A 14,863-nucleotide genomic window follows, 5' to 3' on the forward strand; every position below is an offset into this window, starting at 1 on the left:
AGATTTACCCTTTAGTTTATGCTTCAAGTCTTTGTTTATAAAAAACTGAGGGACTTCAAAATCAATCAAAAGTTTGACAGACAATAGTAACATCACATAAGGCAAACTTTTAAATCCTTTTTGATCTGTTAACTTATAATTCATAATGCCTCTTTCTGTTTTTTTGATTGGTTTACTGCACCATTTTGGGAAACAGGTCACATGAATTTCTATAAGGATCCATAAAAAAATTAAAAGCTGTTGAAAAAAGGCGTCTCTTGGCATGTTACAAATAAAAGTGTAAAAATAGGCATTTTTACAGCTATTTTTTATATTTTGTATTATTTAGAGTGAAAGGATTTTACTTAAATTGTGTATGCTTTGTCTTTACTACCTAAACTAGCAAATATTCCATTTCTATAATTATTATTTAAAAAAAAAGATGTCAAAATATATGGCTATAATATGACACCTTAGCATATTTTGAGCCACATACTAAAAAGAGGCTGCAAGGTCGGTAGCTAAATGCTCGTTTTGATTTTGATTTTCCACTAAAAATGCACAGGTATTCATGTTTTTTGTAAATATTTCAGTTTTTATTGTTATTTTTGGAAAATCACAAGAATGAATTCAAGTGAGGGTCAGAAAATGAAGTGAGGACGGTTGACGGGAAACTCAAATTCAACTTTCATCAGCCTAAACAAAAGGCTAGACACAGCATTATGAGATTGTCATTACGGTATGTTTTATATTACACCGTACACTTCTTATCCAACTGCCTCTATGGCCTAGTAGTAAAGACCTGTATTCGTAAGTTTACATGTACATGTAGAAGTAATGGATCGCTGCTCAAACTTTGAATTCCATTGAAGCCACAGATTTATGCATTTTTTCAAGCAGATGGTTGAGGAAAAGATTGCAATTCCATACACTTGTCAATCTGCATCCACACAGAGGGGGGAGAACTACTTATTCAAAAGCCATGGCTAAAACCAAGTCACACAAGACCAATATTTACAAATATTCCTTCATTCCCCGTACAGAGTTGGAACATTTTGCCCGAGCACATAATCAACATTGCGAGGAAAGATAGCTTCAAAACAGCTGCCATGGATTTGCTTATAAATTAATATGTCCACTAAACCCCCTGTAGCAGGCTAGCAGCAATGGACTTTACGCCCAAAGGCCAAAGCTACAGCCCCACAGATACTACGAGTACATTGTAGATCTGTGTGATGAATGCCTACGTCAGTTCCAATAATTGAAACTCCTGGCTCCAACTGGTAGTTCCAAGAAGTGCTGTGTATGTGACATTGCGGTTTAATGTGCATTGACATGCACACATCACTTAGCCATCGGAATGAGGAAATCTTTGCTCTATAATAGAACATTACACATTTGTAATTATTTGTCACCATAAAATATGATATGAAAACACAAGTGAGCAATGGATGGAAATTGCGTTCCTGATCCTTTGAACATGCGCAACTTGAAGTGTGCCTGTCATCATGCATTTGATGTTACACTTACCGAGGAATAAGAATAAGCTTCAAAATAAGTAGATCTGGACCAGGAGCCACACATTTGGAAAAAGCAGCTCCTGGTCCTGAGATTATCTAGTGAACCAGGAGCCATTTTTAAAGCTCGCCAAGAGTCATTTAAATTTCAATTGTACACATAAAAATACAAAAAAACTTGCTTTAACTACCAGGCTCTAGATTTTAAAAAAATGTAGAGCCTGGTTCATATGATTTTGGTATGAACCAAGAGCCAAAATGTTATGACCATTGGGTAAATGGCTCCTGGGTGCCTGGTTGTCAATATTAATATTTTGCGACATTTATAATGAAAACATTTAACACTGGAGACACCCCCCTCAAATGTTCAAAATTTGTAGTTGCTACAACTGCGTCTGCGTATTGAAAGCCTGAGACTATAGAAAAACTATTTAATTTGTGTACATCGCGGAACATACTGTTTGCGTGGCTATGTGTAGTAAGCTGTTGTATGCAGATAACCTTGCTAATATGTATTGGACGTGTACATGTAGAGTAGCGTTGTGTCATGTACATTAGCATGATTAGTTGTGGAGTAACAAGCGTAGTTGAATGTTCCACAATGTATACAAATTAAAATATTAAATAACTTTTCTATCAGGTAAGTAATAGTATAGTCTAAGCACCGGGAAAATGCGCGATTTTTGAGAGCAAATTTCGTGCAACAGTTTTTGAAAATTCGCGATTTGCGCGATTTGTCCATAATATTCCCAAAATGCGTGCATTTTCTCCAAAAAGTTCAAATTTGCAGTTTTTTTAATAAAATTAAATGTTTTCTTTTTTTCCTCGGAAATCGGAAAATCCTTCACCGGCAGGGGTGGCATTTCGACACGAGTCGACTCGCGCAGAGACTCCCGTAACATGCCTTCAGTCAACTTGATCGGCTCATTCACTCAGCAAACTTACGCTCAAGTTCAACACCAGAATTCAACCACAGATTCTCAACACATTGAGAATCTGTGATTCAACACTCGCCATCACGAAAACACAACCAGCTTTCAACTCCGCTCATTTTTAACAAATTAATCAATACTACCGATTAATCAATGAAAGTTTCTAACAAATGCAGTGATTGGACATCTATCCACTCACAACGCGATAATCATCCAATCATGTTCTGGTTTCTATACACGACGGCACTGCGACCCTAATCGTGTGCTCACTTCCGGGTTCATGTTTACGACAGTCAAAATTGCACGCTGCTTTTATCTGCATGGATTGTATTGCAGATCGCCATGGATTCTTTCAATGTTAGTAAAAACTTACGTTTTTTGGAAAATGAATACTTTAAAAATAGATATCTTGGAAAAATTTCAAAATTCGCGGCCGAACCTAAAATTCGCGATTATACCCAAAATTCGTGAATTTCGGCGTTTTTTGCGCATCGCGAATTCTCCCGGTGCTTAGTATAGTCGTATTATTACACGGAAGTTAATCCGGTAGATCGAGTAGGCCTACAGCTGCTGGCAGCCGCAGCTGTGTTCATTCAAATGAACAAAGTAGTTAGGTTTGCGTCCACTGCCCGCATGTTCCAAAACCTTTTTTTTTCATTTGCAAAAAATTTCATTAGGCCCTTTCCACTTGATTATTAGTTTCCTGTTTACCGCCCGCGTCCAAAATTGAAAATAACAAAATATTAATTATTTTAGTTTCTGATTTTCTCCATTAAAATAACTTTCAACTACATGTACTTCTATTTGCCATTTTCTGACTTTAATAATATCAACAATAATGATAAATAAACAAGGAGTACCATCAGTGTCCGAAATAAGGAAAATCTGGAGGTTATCCCGAGGATAACTAAAGCATAAATTCTGCTTGTCCTCAATACATTTTGGTTGTCCCCATAATGTGTCATAGGCCTACTTTTGGAGGTAAAATATAGTGATTGTCCAGGGGATAAGTACATAGCTCAATATGGTTGTCCCCAGTGATTTTTGGACAAGAGAACAAGAGGATAAGTACTTATTTCGAACACTGAGTACCATACAACTCCACCTTCACTTATTTATAAAATAAAATATTGTTGTGAAATAATTAAATGCCCGCTCTTGTCAAAATGAGTTGAAGGTTGCTTGTAACTGTTCAAACTAAATAAAGAAAATAGTAGATAATAATTAATAACTAAAAGTCACCTCGTCCCTTTTTCAAAATCTTTAACAAGAAACTAATATAATAATCAAGTGCGAAGGGCCTTATTTACCAGAAACATGTAAAAATGGCTTTCAAACAAAAAATCAACAAGTTTGAAGTTGGTAAAACAGCCGTAAAAAACCGTGAAAAATGAGCCTGCAATGATGTTGTTCACCCGGGTTGTTCACCGTGAGTCCCGGGCGTATAGTTGACTAGTTCACTACAACCAACATGACAGGCAACCGTGAACGCTGGTAGTGGTAGCCGAAAAATATGCTTAAATGCCCAAATGCCTGACCCCTAGTGTTAAAGGTCATAATTTCATTCATAAAAACATGCTCCGAGACCGAGCTACCGAATAAGACCATGTGAATGTGAATGGCTGTGTACAAGTAGACATAACATGATCGGGTTCATGAATATTTAATGAGCAGCACAATACTGCCTCATAATCATATGGTAAAAATGATGACGGGGATCACCAACATTTCGATGACGATGCTAGCTACATGTATGCAGCAGCACTTTGGGGCGCCACACCACCAAATCACTCCATGAAGCGATGTAATGTGGATGAGTTCGGTAAAATCGAAATCTTTTAGAGGTACTTTGGGTCTTTCTGTGGACTTGTAAGGAAAAGGAGAAGCATGTTATAGCTTAAATAAACATTGAGACCTATACATGAACTTGGATCGCCCAAAAGGTGCAAAACACAATTTTTGAATAAAGTAGGCCCATGGATTGAAAAATGGCCAGAAACGGGTTTTCAGGGTATCGAAGGGGTCGAACATGGTCATGGTGCTGTTTAAGCGCCCATATCTCAAAAATTAATCACAAGACTACCCGTACATTGAAACATATATTAAATTTTCATCGATTTGCAATCGATTGGTAGTATTTTTATAGTCAATTTGTTGCCGAAAAGGCCTAAAATCGCGCACGGAAAAGGTGTGTTTTCACGCAGTGTTTCAATGGGACGCTGTATTGGTGGTGTGCGCCATTATATGTCATATTGGCTGGAATTAGGCCTGTCATAGAAATTAGGTCAAAAACAGGATAGATATGTGTAAAATTCCGATTTTATGGTCTGAATTAATTCTTAAGAAATCACTTAATGATTTTAAAGCTCTTTAAAGTGAAAGTATGATTTAATTTTCTTAATTCGGATTGTTAAAGTTCATGAAAGTGATGAAAAAGAGCTAAAAAGTTAACAAATTCGGTTTTTAGTGAGTTTTGATTAATTTAATATCATGTTTAAATTTGAGCACGTGTCCTTAAAACTAGTCAAATGTCAGTTGTTTTCGGGGGCAAAATGAAACTTAATATCAAAATACGAATGTGTAGAAAATGTATAAACTTACTTTTATTACGTTTAAAGAAATAAAAATGCAAATGTACCACTCAAAAGACGCTGATGCGAGTGACGTTTTTGAAGAAAATGGTCATCCCTGCTAGAATGGTCAAAATCACAAAAACTGTATATTTTCTGTATTGGACGCATGACTACAAAGGTCATTTTTTCTAAATCTATATGTCCTAGAGTAATAAAACTTGAGGATTCAACTCAAAAGTTAAGAAAGTTTCTAAATCTATGAAAAAAAGAACCGATTTTGAAACTATGTCTTTTATAAGGGCGGACACCACCAAATCACTCCGCTGAAAGCGAGTAATGTGGATGAGTTCCGTAAAATCGAAATCTTTTAGAGGTACTTTGGGTCTTTCTGTGGACTTGTAAGAAAAGGAGAAGCATGTTATAGCTTAAATGAAACATTGAGACCTATACATGAACTTGGATCGCCCCAAAAGGTGCAAAACACAATTTTTGAATAAAGTAGGCCCGCGGATTGAAAAATGGCCAGAAACGGGTTTTCAGGGTATACAAGGGGTCGAAAATGGTCATGGTGCTGTTTAAGCGCCCATATCTCGAAAATTAATCACAAGACTACCCGTACATTGAAACATATATTAAATTTTCATCGATTTGCAATCGATTGGTAGTATTTTTATAGTCAATTTGTTGCCGAAAAGGCCTAAAATCGCGCACGGAAAAGGTGTGTTTTCACGTGTGTTTCAATAGGACGCTGTAGTGGTGGTGTCCGCCCTTATAAGGCATATTGGCCGAATTAGGCCTGTCATAGAAATTGGGTCAAAATCAGGATAGATATGTGTAAAATTCTGATGTTAAGGTCTGAATTAATTCTTAAGAAATCACTTAATGATTTTAAAGCTCTTTAAAGTGAAAGTATGATTTAATTTTCTTAATTCGGATTGTTAAAGTTCATGAAAGTGATGAAAAAGAGCTAAAAGTTAACAAATTCGGTTTTTAGTGAGTTTTGATTAATTTAATATCATGTTTAAATTTGAGCACGTGTCCTTAAAACTAGTCAAATGTCAGTTGTTTTCGGGGGGGGGGGCAAAATGAAACTTAATATCAAAATATGAATGTGTAGAAAATGTATAAACTTACTTTTATTACGTTTAAAGAAATAAAATGCAAATGTACCACTCAAAAGACGCTGATGCGAGTGACGTTTTGAAGAAAATGGTCATCCCTGCTAGAATGGTCAAAATCACAAAACTGTATATTTTCTGTATTGGACGATGACTACAAAGGTCATTTTTTCTAAATCTATATGTCCTAGAGTAATAAAACTTGAGGATTCAACTCAAAAGTTAAGAAAGTTTCTATATCTATGAAAAAAAAAGAACCGATTTTGAAACTATGTCTTTTATAAAGACACCACCAAATCACTCCATGAAAGCGATGTAATGTGGATGAGTTCGTAAAATCGAAATCTTTTTAGAGGTACTTTGGGTCTTTCTGTGGACTTGTAAGGAAAAGGAGAAGCATGTTATAGCTTAAATGAAACATTGAGACCTATACATGAACTTGGATCGCCCCAAAAGGTGCAAAACACAATTTTGAATAAAGTAGGCCCATGGATTGAAAAATGGCCAGAAACGGGTTTTCAGGGTACATGTATACAAGGGGTCGAAAATGGTCATGGTGCTGTTTAAGCGCCCATATCTCGAAAATTAATCACAAGACTACCCGTACATTGAAACATATATTAAATGCAATCGATTGGTAGTATTTTTATAGTCAATTTGTTGCCGAAAAGGCCTAAAATCGCGCACGGAAAAGGTGTGTTTTCACGTGTGTTTCAATGGGACGCTGTATTGGTGGTGTGCGCCTTCATAATGCATATTGGCCGGAATTAGGCCTGTCATAGAAATTAGGTCAAAAACAGGATAGATATGTGTAAAATTACGATTTTATGGTCTGAATTAATTCTTAAGAAATCACTTAATGATTTTAAAGCTCTTTAAAGTGAAAGTATGATTTAATTTTCTTAATTCGGATTGTTAAAGTTCATGAAAGTGATGAAAAGAGCTAAAAAGTTAACAAATTCGGTTTTTAGTGAGTTTTGATTAATTTAATATCATGTTTAAATTTGAGCACGTGTCCTTAAAACTAGTCAAATGTCAGTTGTTTTCGGGGCAAAATGAAACTTAATATCAAAATACTGAATGTGTAGAAAATGTATAAACTTACTTTTATTACTATTAAAGAAATAAAAATGCAAATGTACCACTCAAAAGACGCTGATGCGAGTGACGTTTTTGAAGAAAATGGTCATCCCTGCTAGAATGGTCAAAATCACAAAAACTGTATATTTTCTGTATTGGACGCATGACTACAAAGGTCATTTTTTCTAAATCTATATGTCCTAGAGTAATAAAACTTGAGGATTCAACTCAAAAGTTAAGAAAGTTTCTAAATCTATGAAAAAAAGAACCGATTTTGAAACTATGTCTTTTATATAGGACACCACCAAATCACTCCATGAAAGCGATGTAATGTGGATGAGTTCCGTAAAATCGAAATCTTTTAGAGGTACTTTGGGTCTTTCTGTGGACTTGTAAGGAAAAGGAGAAGCATGTTATAGCTTAAATGAAACATTGAGACCTATACATGAACTTGGATCGCCCCAAAAGGTGCAAAACACAATTTTTGAATAAAGTAGGCCCGCGGATTGAAAAATGGCCAGAAACGGGTTTTCAGGGTATACAAGGGGTCGAAAATGGTCATGGTGCTGTTTAAGCGCCCATATCTCAAAAATTAATCACAAGACTACCCGTACATTGAAACATATATTAAATTTTCATCGATTTGCAATCGATTGGTAGTATTTTATAGTCAATTTGTTGCCGAAAAGGCCTAAAATCGCGCACGGAAAAGGTGTGTTTTCACGTGTGTTTCAATGGGACGCTGTATTGGTGGTGTGCGCCCTTTGCATGCTTACAAATGTAGACATAGTTGTGCCTGGCGTGCTAACCGGCTCCTTTATTTCTAACTTTGTACAGCATGAATGGGGTAGTTCGTTTGTGCGCCCCAGCGTATAGAATAGAAATAATGAATAATGAAAAAAGCTGCATGTGATTTCAAAAAGATCTGGACGTGACGCAAATCTACTACCGGCATGACCGGTATTTTAATTCCCATAGCCTAAAACTGTATTGACATCATCATGCATACGTGTCAACCCGTCTCATAAAGTTTGAGCAGTTCACGTTTTCAAGTAGTACTGGGAACCCATACGTAGCTATGCAGCACCAATACGAAAAATGTCAAACCGATAAATGACGATGTCTGTTTTGCCTGGTTTTTTAAGTTTGTGTTGCGAACTATTACTATAATCAAATTAAGTAATTCTTGGCCAAACTGGAACACTGTGAACGCTAGTGGCTCCGCGATAAACACACACGAATATAGCGCAGTACAGAAGAAAGTATACACACGCCTTATAGTACTGTGAGTCTGCGTACACGCTAGTACACTATATCAGACATGGACGCAACATGCGCAACGCGCATGTTCCAGTTTGGCCAAGAATTACTTAATTTGATTATAGTTTTCAAGGCCTTTTTAATGAACTTAAGTATACTTTTAGGTCAGGGTTAGGGCGATATAATAAACCCATTAAAACCAAGGATTGCTGATTTCCTCTAGATCACTATGGTATGTTGACAAGCAATGCAATGCATGCATAACAAATGGTCCAATCCGGCAAATGTCACTCATTTCGCATGGTCAGGCATGGGACATTCACATTGCAGTTGCTGAAGAGAAATTACCTGTATTATCGTTCGGAAAAAACGTAACTGGACCAACGTCTTCTGAGAGAGTATTGGCTAATTTGGCTTTTGTCAACTTCTAATCCCAGCATGTTTTATTGTAAAATGCCAACAGCATCATCAAATTTTATCATCTGGGTGTCATCCATTCCATCATCAACAGCATCGTTCTTTCTGTGGCTTCTTGGTAACGTATCCTACAACACCGGGAACCAGCAATTTTTATCGTCGCTGGTTTCTTTTTCAATGCGAATTTTGCATGAATAAAATAAACTTCACGGAACGATAGGAATAGCTCTCTTAAAAATTTCGACGTATTTTTTATTTACTTCTTGCTAAACCAAGCAAATTATGTAATATTTACCATTGTAATGGTAATGTACATGACGTTTAAAAATTGCGTATTTGAAATGAAGTTGTCTAATTTGTTTGGGCTTTACAATGCTGAATTGTTATATTCATTTCAAACTGTGAAAATAAAATGTACCAAAACTTGTAATTAATTGACCATTAGGTGGAACCCGTTATTATTTCTAATTTCGGAAATGGCAATGTTTTTATCACTTCTTCAAGAGGGCGACATACCAAAATAAAAACTGCAGAAACAGGTGCAGAAATGGGTGTCAAGTGTCAACCATAGAGCTCTGTGTTGGTGGGGAGCCAAGAAATAAGCAGGACTGGAAGTGGAAATAAGCTGAAATAGTTGTAGGCACCATTCACAAACACTTGTTGGGGGGCGGGGGGGGCTGATGCAAAAACATTTCATCACGAAAATTTTCCAGGCCCACCCTCTTTTCAGATCTCAAAAATTTCAGGCCCCCCCTTTTGACATGAAAATTAATGGGTCAACTGACTCAACTCCATGGAAAAACATAGGGAGCCTATAGGCCTAAACTCAATTTTCCCAGGAAAATTTTTGGTTATTTTATACAGAGCCCCCCCCCCCCCAAGAAATAAGCAGGCCTGGAAATAAGCTGAAATAGTTGTAGGCACCATTCACAAACACTTGTTGGGGGGCGGGGGGCTGATGCAAAACATTTCATCACGAAAATTTTCCAGGCCCACCCTCTTTTCAGATGTCAAAAATTTCAGGCCCCCCCCCCCTTTTGACATGAAAATTAATGGGTCAACTGACTCAACTCCATGGAAAAACATAGGGAGCCTATAGGCCTAAACTCAATTTTCCCAGGAAAATGTTTGGTTATTTTATACAGAGCCCCCCCCCAAACTTTTAAGGGCCCCTTTTTGCCGAATAAAGGGTGAAAAATTGAAAATCCAAATTAATATCATTATTATCATATCACACCCGTAACACCGGTGCCTAGGCCTATATTATACTACCCAAACAATGAACATCTGGCACCGACCATACTGGATCGGGTCTAATGTGAAAATTACATTAAAAAAATGCAGTTTTTACAGAATTAATTTTCACTTAATTCCAAAAAAAAATGGCGTATATAAGATTGAAATAAATTCTCTACCTTCTATACTAGATCAATTGTGACGCAAGTTGTTATCAAAAATTGTTGTGATAGATGTAGGCCTACAGTTAATATTCATATTATCCATTACCTATCTGATGGTACAGTTTTTACACAGAAAATATTTATTTGAAAAACCTGCCACTCGGCTTTTTCCGGAAAGGTCACAGGGTCGCCGTGACCTGTGCAATAATTACAATTAAAATTTTTCTTATTCTAACAGCAAGCGTTTCTAGAATATATTATGGCGAAATGTGGTGTAGCACTGGATAGTGTGATTGACCCTTTTGTGTCACAAAAAGTCATCCTCCCCTCAAAGTATCCAAATAATTATGTATTGCACACCCTAAACAAATCAGGGGCTGTGCAATAAAAAATAATTTTCTAACGGCCTGCTAAAAATTGCTTGCCGCCTCTCGGCCTGCCCTTGCCCCCCCCCCTCAATGGCCCGCCAAAAAATCTCTGGCCCCCCTCTTTGCACGTGCCAAATTTTTGGGATCCCAATTTGCATATGTTGCGAGAGCAGGGAGCAGGAAAATTTGCATATTAAAGCGTTTCGGGCATTTCCGTACTGTTTTTCCTAGGCATTTTTTTTTCCGTACCCCTTACAGATGTCCAAAGTGTTCCACATGTTCCCCTGATCATTAAGTTTGTTGTCACCAAGTTTAAGCCCCGTACCCCTTACAGATGTCCAGGAAATGCGTTTCTAAAATTTGACCTCTGCATGACCTTTGACCTGACCCCCGCAAAATGTTACCCTGGTCACACACCACTCCACGCCATACATAAATTCTCCCAGTCACATTTCCCCAATATGAAATTTTAAAAAAAAGTTAAATTTTAATATTACTTCTATTAAAGTTTGCCAGAGGCGGGGTTCGAACTCACGGCGCCACCACGCCGCTTTGGATATGCTCTATGAGCCTAGCGCCTTAGACCACTCGTTCACTTGTCTTGATGGAATCCATTTGAAACTTATTTGAAGATATAATCGCAACTTCAATATAGGCCTACCACGTGACAAGCAAAAGCAGAAAACGTACCATATTTTGGAATTTTATTTGCCTAAAAACATTAATATTATTAGCGCTCAATTGTTGTTAATCCGACAATAATAAATGATAAATGCGCGTCTATATGGACAATACATTATATCGATTTTGACATGTGCTCGCACGGTGTCAGTACATTAGCATGGTCAGTAAAATACTATAGAGGAACCTACCATTTTCTTGTATACACGTTCGATGTTTTTATCAATTACATAAAAATCCATTTTAGACCCCAAATGTTTCTTCGGGAAATAAAAGATTAGAATACCATAAAAACGAAACAGTAATCTTTTGCCGGGTCTAATGTTATTTATACATAGAATTTTTAACGTTTTTTCTATCCTTATTCTTGCTCAATTAATAAAATATTTTGGCGTATATAAAATTGAAATAAAATTCTCTGCCTCATAAACGACCTCAAATATGCCACAATTGGGTATCACGAATAGTTATATATGATGTGCAGTTAATATTCATATTTTCTTTTATACAGAGGATGCTTCAGTTTTGACAGGAAAAATATTTTCTTGAAAACCCTCTCACTCGGTTATTTCAAAACAGTAACCACGCTTCCCTAGAATGTGCAATAATTTAGCATTAAAATTTTTCTTATTCTAACAGCAAGCGTTTCTAGAATGAATTATGGCGAAATGTGGTGTGCCCTGGTCATGAGATTTATTGTATAGGCCTATATTACAGATGTCCAGATAATGCAATTGTAAGATTTTACCCCCTTAATGACCTTTGACCCCAATTCTGTGTGCAAGGTATGGGCACTGGGTAAAGCCGATGCACAATTGTAAGTGACGTCATTGTGCTATGTAATATGTGGCAGAAGAAGCATTTTGAAGATATTTGGTTATATACCGAAAATGCCCTTTAATGACCTTTTGATCCCAATTCTGTTTGCACCATATGGGCACTGGATATAGGCGGTACATATGTGCAAGTTACGTAATTGTAGGGTGTAACATGTAGGAGGAGAAGCATTTCGAAGTTTGTTGCCAGAAGAAGAAGAAACTAGTGGCAAATGGTGGTCATAGACCACAAACCTAGCTGGGGCATGTTGGTGTTTCGGAGGTATCTGACCCCTGTAAAATTTTCTAAAAACGTTTCTCTGGTCATGAGGTTTGCTTTCACCGAGTTTGTACCTCTTACAGATGTCCAGATAATGCAATTCTAAGATTAAGCCCCCGATGACCTTTGACCTGACCCCTTCAAAATGTTCGAAATTGTTCCCCTGGTCACGAGGTTTTTGTCAACGAGTTTGAGCCGTGTACCTCTTACAGATGTCCAGATAATGAAATTCTAAGATTTAACCTAAGATGACCTTTGACCTGACCCCTGCATATGTTTCACAATTTTCTCTAGGTCATGAAGTTTGTTGTCAGAGTTTGAGCCCCATACCCCTTACAGATGTCCAGAAAATGCATTTCTAGAATTTGACCTCTGCATGACCTTTGACCTGACGCCTGCAAAATGTTCCCCTGGTCATGAGAATTTTTGTCAATGAGTTTGAGCCACATACCCCTTACAGATGTCCAGATAATGCAATCGTAAGATTTTGCCCCTTTAATGACCTTTGACCCCAATTCCGTGTACAAGTTATTGGCACTGGGTACAGCCGATGCATATGTGCAAGTGACGTCATTGTGCCATGTAATTTGTGGTAGGATAAGCATTTTGAAGGTATTTGGTTATATACTGGTAATGCTCCCTTAATGACCTCTGACCCCAATTCTGTTTACACCTTATGGGAACTGGATATAGCCGATACATATGTGCAAGTTACGTAACCGTAGGGTGTAACATGTAGAAGGAGAAGCATTTTGAATTTTATTGCCAGAAAGAAGAAAGAAGAAGAAAGAACGGATAGCAAAACAGGACCTAGCTCGGGGGGTTGGAAACCCCCAGCTAGGTAAGAACATAGACCACAAACCTAGCTGGGGCATGTTGGTGTTTTGGAGGTATCTGACCCCTGAGAGATGTTCCAAAAATGTTCCCCTGGTCATGAGGTTTATTGTCGCCGAGTTTGAGTCCCGTACCCCTTACAGATGTCCAGAAAATGCATTTCAAAAATTTGACCTCTGCATGACCTCTGACCTGACCATTGCAAGATGTTCCCCTGGTCATGAGATTCATGAGCCCCATACCCCTTACAGATATCCAGAAAATGAAATTATAAGATTTGACCCCAGTTAACCTTTGACCTGACACCTGCAAAGTGTTTCAAAATGTTCCTCTGATCATTAAGTTTGTTGTCACCAAGTTTGAGCCCGTGCCCCCTTACAGTTTTCGAGGAAATGCATTTCTAAAATTTGACCTTTGCATGACCTTTGACCTGACCCCTGTAAAATGTTCACCTGGTCATGAGATTTGTTGTCATCGAGTTCGAGCCCCATACTCCTTACAGATGTCGAGATAATGCAATTGTAATATTTTACCCCCTTAATGACCTTTGACCCCAATTCCGTGTGCAAGTTATATGGGCACTGGGAAAAGCCGATGCACATGTGTGAATGGTGTCATTGTGCTATGTAATATGTGGCAGAAGAAGCATTTTGAAGGTATTTGGTTATATACCGGAAATTCCCCCTTAATCACCTTTGACCCCAATTCTGTTTACACCCTATGGGTACTGGGTATAGCCGATGCTTATGTGCAAGTGACGTCATTGCAGAATGTTACATGTACGAGAAGAAGCATTTTTAGCTGAAATCACGTTTTTGGCCAATTTGACCCATGTATAACCTTTAACCTACTAAAAGTCGGGTGACGTATATGGTCGTGGTCAATGATGGTTGTGACCAAGTTAGGGCAAAATCGGTCAAAGCATGTCTGCGCTAGAGCAAAAAATGTGCAGTTTATTGCCAGAAGAAAGAATGGATAGCATTACAGTAGGCCTACCTAGCTGGGAAGAAAGAAGAATCGGAGAGCATTACAGTACCTAGCTGGGGGTGTAAACCCCCCAGCTAGGTAATAAAAGTTTAAGCATGTGTAGTAGGGGCTGTGCAATTATCAGCCCTGGGGAGAGGGGTAAAATTGGCGGAGCAAAAAAATCTTTGGCCCCCCTCTTTGCACGTGCCAAATTTTTGGGATCCCAATTTGCATTTTATGTTGCGAGAGCAGGGAGCAGGAAAATTTGCATATTAAAGCGTTTCGGGCATTTCCGTACTGTTTTTCCTACGCATTTTTAGAGTGCTTTACTTAAAAGGCGCCCCATGAATGTGTGCCAAAAATAGCTTCCCCCCCTTTCAGCTTGCCAAAATTTCTTGCCCCCCCCTCCCCCAATGTACCCTCCCCCAGGGCTCATAATTATTGCACAGCCCCTCAAAATACAATAAATGAAATAATCACAAGGTAGGGCCTACCCTTCAGGACTGAATTACAATAAAAGTTTAAGCATGTGTAGTAGGGGCTGTGCAATTATCAGCCCTGGGGAGAGGGGTAAAATTGGCGGAGCAAAGATTTTTTGGCAGCACCGAGGGGCAAGTGGAGTGGACAAGCAATTTTTGGCAGA

General features: G+C 37.9%; 1 protein-coding gene across 1 annotated transcript in view; it reads right to left on the reverse strand.

The window, feature by feature from the left end:
- LOC140165975 (probable E3 ubiquitin-protein ligase RNF144A-A) overlaps positions 1–8,986 on the reverse strand; it is a 60,629-nt gene extending 51,643 nt beyond the window's left edge. Inside the window, exon 1 of the mRNA XM_072189336.1 lies at positions 8,808–8,986. The gene's annotated coding sequence lies outside the window, so the exon portion shown is untranslated. The remainder of the gene's footprint in view (positions 1–8,807) is intronic.
- Between the last annotated feature and the right edge of the window lie 5,877 nt (positions 8,987–14,863).

This window comes from Amphiura filiformis, chromosome 12 (assembly GCF_039555335.1).
Source record: "Amphiura filiformis chromosome 12, Afil_fr2py, whole genome shotgun sequence".
In the NCBI taxonomy this organism is placed as follows: domain Eukaryota; kingdom Metazoa; phylum Echinodermata; class Ophiuroidea; order Amphilepidida; family Amphiuridae; genus Amphiura; species Amphiura filiformis.